Source organism: Oncorhynchus kisutch, linkage group LG16 (genome assembly GCF_002021735.2).
Source record: "Oncorhynchus kisutch isolate 150728-3 linkage group LG16, Okis_V2, whole genome shotgun sequence".
Lineage (NCBI taxonomy): Eukaryota > Metazoa > Chordata > Actinopteri > Salmoniformes > Salmonidae > Oncorhynchus > Oncorhynchus kisutch.
The window spans coordinates 22111731-22119693 of NC_034189.2; the positions used below are offsets into that span (position 1 = coordinate 22111731).

A 7963-nucleotide genomic window follows, 5' to 3' on the forward strand; every position below is an offset into this window, starting at 1 on the left:
AAAGTATCCTCCAGAGTTCTGCTAAATGCCAAAAGGCCACATTAGCATTTTAAAAAGCGACATAAAAAAACATGACTTTCCCCTCACTGAGTAGCCACTGATAAAGGATAATTTATCTGGAACAGTGTTTCATACAAAACAATAAAGCACAAAATAAAAAATGACACGGTCGTAACAAGGGGAGATTAACTTTATGGAAATGAGCGCCATTGTTGCAGAGAAGCCTTTTTTTTTTTTTACATAAGTGAATTGTAATGATAAAATCACGCTAATATACAAAAATATTACTTTTCACTTAATTTAAGCAGAAATCCGCAGGTCGTGGGCGACCCAATGCGCCCCACTTATTGTGTAATGTTTTCACTTTGAACTAAAACAAGCCCTGAGCTGCCTTGGGCTGGCCTTCTGGGATAGGTGTGTCTTGGCATTAATCCCGCCCACTCGAATGACCCTGCTGCCCTGGAGCTGGCAAGGAAGTGAAAGTCACTTCCAACCTTATGTTACAGCCACCAGAAAAACAAACAGGGCAGACGAAGCCAACAAGCATCATTCTCAGTTCTTGGTTCTAACTCAACTCATCCCCAAAAGAGAAAAAGAAGCAACCGAAAAGACTGCTCATGACCAATCCAGAAACCAGATAAATATCAGAATACCTTTTGGAAGAGTGAAGCTGAAATGAACGCCGTTCTCATGGACTGGTAACGTTAGGTAAGTGTTTGGTTGTGTTTTTAGCCTAATAGCTACATTAACTGCTAATAGTGTGTTCAATTCTAGAGAACATGGCTACTTAGCTAGCTAACATTTTCTGTATTCAGACTATTTTGTATTCAAAGGAATCTAAGGATAGCATCACGTAGCTACACTGCATAAATCCCACAAAATGCCCAGTGCCTTTATTTCAACTAGCTAACTAAAGTTTGATATGCAGATTGTTGTTCAAATAGTTTGCTTCATTTGTAGATGACAATTTATTTGACCTTTATTTAACTAGTCAGTTAAAGAACAAATTCTTATTTTCAATGACGGCCTAGGAACAGTGGGGCAGAACGACAATTTGGTACCTTGTCAGCTCAGTCCAACACTCTAACCACTAGGCTACCCTGCCGCCCCAATGGTAGCTAGCTAGGTGGTTGACAACATTTTTGGCCCAGGACCACCTCAAGAAATGTAATCTAACTATGCAATTCAGTACATTAACATCACACAAACATGTATTTCTCAGGGAGATACTGGTGGACACTGATTTAGAGGGAACCTGAGGCTGTACAAGTTGTGGTTGCACAAACCCCAACACTGAAAGAGAGAGAATGCATTTTTTGTTATGCTTTGTGTTTAAATGATTTTGTTGGTAATTGGCCAAAATATACTGAACAAATACAAACGCAACATGGAAAGTGTTGGTCCCATGTTTCATGAGCAGAAATAAAATATCTCCCAAATTCTCCATACACACAAGGTTTCTCAAATGTTTTGCATACATTTGTTTACATCCCTGTTAGTGAGCATTTCTTCTTGGTCAAGATAATCCATCCACGTGACAGGTGTGGCATATCAAGAAACTGATTATCACAGGTGCACCTTGTTCTGTGGACAATAAAAGGCCACTCTAAAATGTACAGTTTTGTCACACGTGCAATTGGCATGCTGACTGCAGGAATGTACACAAGACCTGTTGCCAGATACCTGAATGTTAATTTCTCTACCATAAGCCACCTCCAATGTCATTTTAGAGCATTTGGCAGTACGTCCAACCAGCCTCACAACTGCAGACCACGTGTAAGCCAACCCAGGACCTCTGCATCTGGCTTCTTCACCTGAGGGATTGTCTGAGACCAGCCACCAAACAAGCTGATGAAACTGAGGATTATTTCTGTCTGTAATAAAGCCCTTTTGTGGGGAAAAACTGATTCTGATTGGCAGGGCCTGCCTCCAGGGGTGGGTGGGCATATGCCTTCCCAGTCATGTGAAATCCATAGATTAGGGTTTAATGAATTTATTTCAAATGACTGATTTCATTATATGAACTGTAACTCAGTAAAATTGTTGCATGTTGCATTCATATTTTTGTTCAGTATAGTTACACTACCGGTCAAAGTTTTAGAACACTTACTCAGTGAAGGGTTTTAATTTATTTTTACTATTTTCAACATTGTAGAAATACATCAAAACTATGAAATAATGTAAACAAAAAAGTGTTAAACAAATCAAAATATATTTTATATTTGAGATTCTTTAAATAGCCACTCTTTGCACACTCTTGGAATTCTCTCAACCAGCTTCACCTGGAATGCTTTTCCAACAGTCTTGAATGAGTTCCCACATATGTTAAGCACTTGCTGGCTGCTTTTCCTTCACTCTGCGGTCTGACTCATCCCAAACCAATTCTCAATTTGGTTAATGTCGGGGGATTGTGGAGGCCAGGTCCTCTGACGCAGCACTCCATCACTCTACTTCTTGGTCAAATAGCCCTTACAGAGCCTGGGCTATTGGGTCATTGTCCTGTTGAAAAACAAATGATAGTCCCACTAAGCCCAAACCAGATGGGATGGTGTATCACTGCAGAATGCTATGTTAGCCATGCTGGTCAAGTGTGCCTTGAATTCAAAATAAATCACAGACAGTGTCACCAGCAAAGCACACCCACAACATAACACCACCTCCATGCTTTACGGTGGGAAATAAACATGCAGAGATCATCCGTTCTCAGAATGACACTGCGGTTGGAACCAAAAATCTCCAATTTGGTTCTCCAGAATTCCACCGGTCTAATGTCCATTGCTTGTGTTTCTTGACCCAAGCAAGTCTCTTCTTACTATTGGTGTCCTTTAGTAGTGGTTTCTTTGCAGCAATTCGAACATGAAGGCCTGATTCACATAGTCTCCTCTGAACAGTTGATGTTGAGATGTGTCTGTTACTTGAACTCTGAAGCATTTATTTGGGCTGCAATTTCTGAGGCTGGTAACTCCAATGAACTTATCCTCTGCAGCAGAAGTAACTCTGGGTCTTCCTTTCCTGTGGTGGTCCTCTTGAGAGCCAGTTTCATCATAGCGCTTGATGGTTTTTGCGACTGCACTTTTCTGTATTGACTGATCATGTCTTAAAGTAATGATGGACTGTCTTTTCTTATTTGAGCTGTTCTCGCCATAATGTGGACTTGGTCTTTTACCAAATAGGGTTATCTTCTGTATACCACCCCTACCATGTCACAAACCAGCACAGGTGTAATACATAATGACTAACAAGGTGACACCAATCGATGCACTTCACGTGCTAATGTGCTTATGTCTAACCTCAAAATATAAATGAAAAACGAAAAACAAAGCCTGTAACACCTTCCCCCTTAAGACAACAAATATATCCTATAAATTCGTTTTTCAAAACTAACAGAAAATAACTTCCATCTCACAACATGATCAACTTAAATGTGTTGCTTTCTCCAATATGAACATGCTGTCTACTGGCTGTCAACAATTAAATGCCAGACAGAACAGTCACCTTTTTAGTCACTTGTTTGGCAAAAACCAATATATATATATTTTTATATATTGTTGGACTGTGGGCCATCAAGTCATAGGATGGTACATTAGAATGACAAATGTTACTGTACACTGGTTACAGCACAACACCACATCTTATGTATGTAAAGGACTGTTGTGACACTGACTTATTTGGTGGTAATGTCTTACCCCCCCCCCCATTTATCTGTTGTCAACAGAAGATTGATGGTTGAATTCCTAAACAGTGCATATGTTTTCACTTTCATTTACTCATAGTCCATGCATATTCTGTTATCAAAGTTGATTTGATTTTGTTTATACAGAATACAGTGTGGTGTATACGGGAATATTACATTGCATTGTACCGTGTACTATTGAAGTAACAAATTGTTTGGGCTACTTGCTGCATGTCAATGTAAATAGTCCGGGTGGCCATTTTGATTAATTGTTCATCAGTCTTACGAACACACTAAAGTGAGCAGCTAACGTAGTTAGCAGGCTAAATATGCAACCCAACACTTACCTAATGTTTCTAGTCCATGAGAAGGGTGGCCATTTCTGGCTTCACTCTTCTACCTTTTCGAAATACATTTTAAATTTTTTAACTTTTTCTCTTTTTGGGTCAAGTTGATTCAAGAGCTGAGAATGGTGCTTGTTGGCTTCGTCTTCTCTGTTTGTTTCAGGCAGCTGTAACATAAGGTTGCAAGTGACTTTCACCTCCTCTCCAGCTCTGGGGCAGCATGATCATTCAAGTAGGTGGGATTAGCGCAAAGATACACCTATCCCAGAAGGCCAGCTCAGGGCTCAATTCCCTTGTTTGCAATTCCCTTGTTTTCGAATACCCTACACATAGGGTCACCCACAAGCTGCGGATTCCTGCTTTAATGAGCTCTGCATAGGACAAAGGACTCAGTTACTTTTCTTGAGCAATATAAGTAATGTTCAATAATATAATGTCTGTCTTGGAACACTGCACTAGTCTAGGAACAACTGTTGTCCTGTCACTATTGTCTTCATCATTGTTGCTTGAGGTTGATGCTATTTTGGTCTGATGCAAAATATAATTACTATTCTCTACAGTAGCAGAAGTACAAGCCTGAAGGTCAGCCATTTGTTTCCTAATGTTTTTTCCCTGGTGCAGTGAATATTGCTGGTAAACATGCATTTCCTGTGTTTTTTTTTGCAGACTGCACTTATCTGCGAGTGTGCTGATACTGGTGCTTTCCTCAACCCCACTGCAGATTGTCAGGAAGGACTCAAATCGGGCTTAAAGAGTGCCTGCTTTGTGTTCTGCAAAAAGGACGGCCAAACCTAATTTAATTAGAGGATGAAAAATATACGTGGAGAATTTTAGGGAGCTCATTGCTCCTGGGGCTTAGCAACCGGCCTCATTATGAGCTCTTCACGAGGAGCCCAAGGACCAAAGGGAGAGCACAGTAGTCCTTCATGTACGGGTCCCAAATCACTCAACCAAAAAGGAAGCATGGGTGAATCACCAAGCTTTGCAGATCAGTATACTGACGCAGGCTGATATGTGAGGTGTATTAATAGGTCCCTTTCCCATTCTTTATATTCTGGCTCGGGGGGGGGCAACAAAGAGTATAACAGTTAACAACCCCATAGGGTTGTGCCTTCTACAGGGGCTTCACGACCTGGCTTGGGTATTATGTCAACCGCTCATTGTGCAATCCTCCACGTGAATATACCAGAGGCGAACTCCTTTGTTTTTCAACAGCAGCCAGCAGCAGTAGCCTCTTTCTCCTCCTCAGCTAGGGTTATCACAACTAGTGCCAATGGGTGCAGTTTCTAACATCTGCTATGGGAAACAAGCCCGGGCCCTATTGCCGGAACAATGCAGCCCCGTCAAAGTGAATCATGAGAGGGTTGTCTCCGTGGCGTTGCCTCCGTCGGGCCGAGGAGGTGATGTGCCCGAGGGCAAGGCAAAGCCCCAACAGACTCAGCGGCTTTCTCATCTGCCGTGTTGGCATGCGCCCTCTGACAGGTTTGGCGAGACCCCTCATGGTGTCAAATCAATACCGATAGACGAGTGGCACACCTGGCCACCAAACAGATTGGAAAGCGCCGGGAGGCGGGAGAAAAGAGACGCAGTCAGACAAGAGAGAGCCTTGAACTCTCCTTCAATTTCTCTTTCCCCTCCCCATTCATTCTCTCGTTTCTCCCTATCAACCTTGTTGGCAAACTCCACGCTCCTCTTTTACTCCACATTCCCCATTAGATGTTGTCGTTTTTGAAGTGGAGAGCGGCGTCGGCGTCAACCGCTCGTTATTTTGCTTCTATTGTCAGCGAGATATGTTGGTGCTCTTTCGAGAGAAGTAGCTTTTTAGACAAAATTACATACAAGGTCACAAGCGCTGTTGAGACTTCAAGGATCACTTTAATGGGTGAAACGCCAGAAATGAGACAAACGGAATGTATAAAATAAGAGATTCTTGGGAAGATATAAGATGATTCAAGATAGATGTACAGAAGGAAATGCTGTATATTATAAATAGTAACCCAACTGTGGCAGTCTCCATCCCCGTTAATCCTTTCAGATCTCACACGGTACTAACACTCCTCTGACTCACACATCGTAGAATCTGAGTGTATTTTTAGTTGAGTTTATAGATTGTTTTGCACATAGTTTAAACTTTGAACTGCAAGATGTAATTTCCATACAAATAAATTCACAGGAAATACATATTGGATATCATCATGTCCCAGATCCGTACCTTTCACACTTCAAATGAGCCTCAAGCTAATTAAGTGACTAGCTTCAAAAGTATGAATAAATTAACTATCTAATCATCTGCAGTAGCATCTCATCTGTGTCTCTCTTGTTGGGTGTCGGTTCTCATCAGAGAAATATTTGAATGAATATTAAATATTGGAGCTCATACACACCACTGAGAAGGAATTGAAAATATTGTCAGGAAAATACAAGTAATTGGTAGGAACGAGTCACATTTACTTTAAAGACGCGTCATTATGTCTCCATTAGAATGTAAATGGATATGTTGATTTGATTTGTATCTTTTTCTTACAGATGACCAATAATAAACAGGTGATTCTGTCTCTGGTTTGCTTTTTGGTAAATTGCATCTTTGATGAAAAAAGATACATGAAGCAATGTATTATTGTACACATTGAACCTGAATTGAATATCTGCCACACTTTATTTAATTGCCCCTTTAGCATATACCTTTTCTCTATAGTGTATCCTCAGCAAGAAGGGAAAATTGGAGGACAGTAATAAAAACAATTCCATAAATAATTGAGATACCAGTGGCTGTATAATATATATATTTTGCTCATATTTGTATTAAAAAAGCCACTTTGACACTAATACATTCTCTTATTCGCTGAGATCTTCTGTGAAGTTGTGTGAATAATGAAGTTATGACCTTAGTCAAAAACGCTTTTTCAATCAGACAAACAACCTACTCCTGAGTGTGAGTCTTATGAGACAGACAAGCACTCAGATAATTGATGTTTAATTGAACGCGGGATCATTAAAGAGAGAACTAATTCAAAGAAAAGCCTAGGAAATGAACAATGAAAGGTAAATATACATGGCAGATAGTCGTACAAGATAAATGAGGTGTAAGTAAGCCTATCCTCTGGCAGACATACGTTGATAACATTCCCTTTCTATCAATATTCAAATAATTCCCTCTTCACCGTTCTCATTAAAGTTATGATAATCATTTCTGAAATGTTCAGAAAAGACAATTATCTTTTATATGAGTTGGGAAAGTGCAAAGGAGAGGTGAAGTAATGAATATCGGAGAGTGACTGCTAAGGTGACAAAGCATGCAAAAGGATTAAAATGTACATACTCGGTGCCCGGCCATGTCACACCATGAACGTGGACCCGTAGAGGACACAGACATCCTTCAATAAAGCAGCATGGTTACTTCGGAAGCGGGCAAGGCCACGAGCACGCCAGAAGCTGCCCGACGCTGAAACATGTCCTCCCTGCTGGAGATTCTACATGAACTCGAATCAAACGGAAAAACACGCCCGCTTGGCGAGTCGAAGCCCTTATCAGGCCACAGTTGGCTGTTTCCCCACCTGACTTAAACAGGGACGCAGGTTTTTTATTAAAGCCTGAAAGGGATTCGGCAGAACTTGGAACAGTCACCCCCCCCCAAAAAAAAAAATCTGCTTTACCTTGTCATCATAGGTATATCGTTCTCCATCTCTCCACTGTGACAGAGACACCAGGGGGTTATGATTAAGATGGGCTCACATCTAAGCAGATTGAAGAGAGGAAAGAACATCCGATCTCACTGCTGGAGCTCAGCATTAGCTTCCCAGGGGTCATAAACCACATGGCTAAGATACATACATACAATTTCTCATTAACAGTGAATGTGGTATGTGCAAGGTGTTAAAGATGAAGAAATGACAGTGCTCCAGCCAGGGAACAAATCAGATTATGTGGACTAATACAGGAACTGTAA

General features: G+C 40.9%; 1 long non-coding RNA gene across 1 annotated transcript; it reads left to right on the forward strand.

The window, feature by feature from the left end:
• Nucleotides 1-460: 460 nt before the first annotated feature.
• On the forward strand, nucleotides 461-6572 carry LOC116353973 (uncharacterized). Its single transcript, XR_004203379.1, has 2 exons — nucleotides 461-708; nucleotides 1731-6572. It is a non-coding gene; the product is annotated as an uncharacterized LOC116353973 (long non-coding RNA).
• Nucleotides 6573-7963: the final 1391 nt, after the last annotated feature.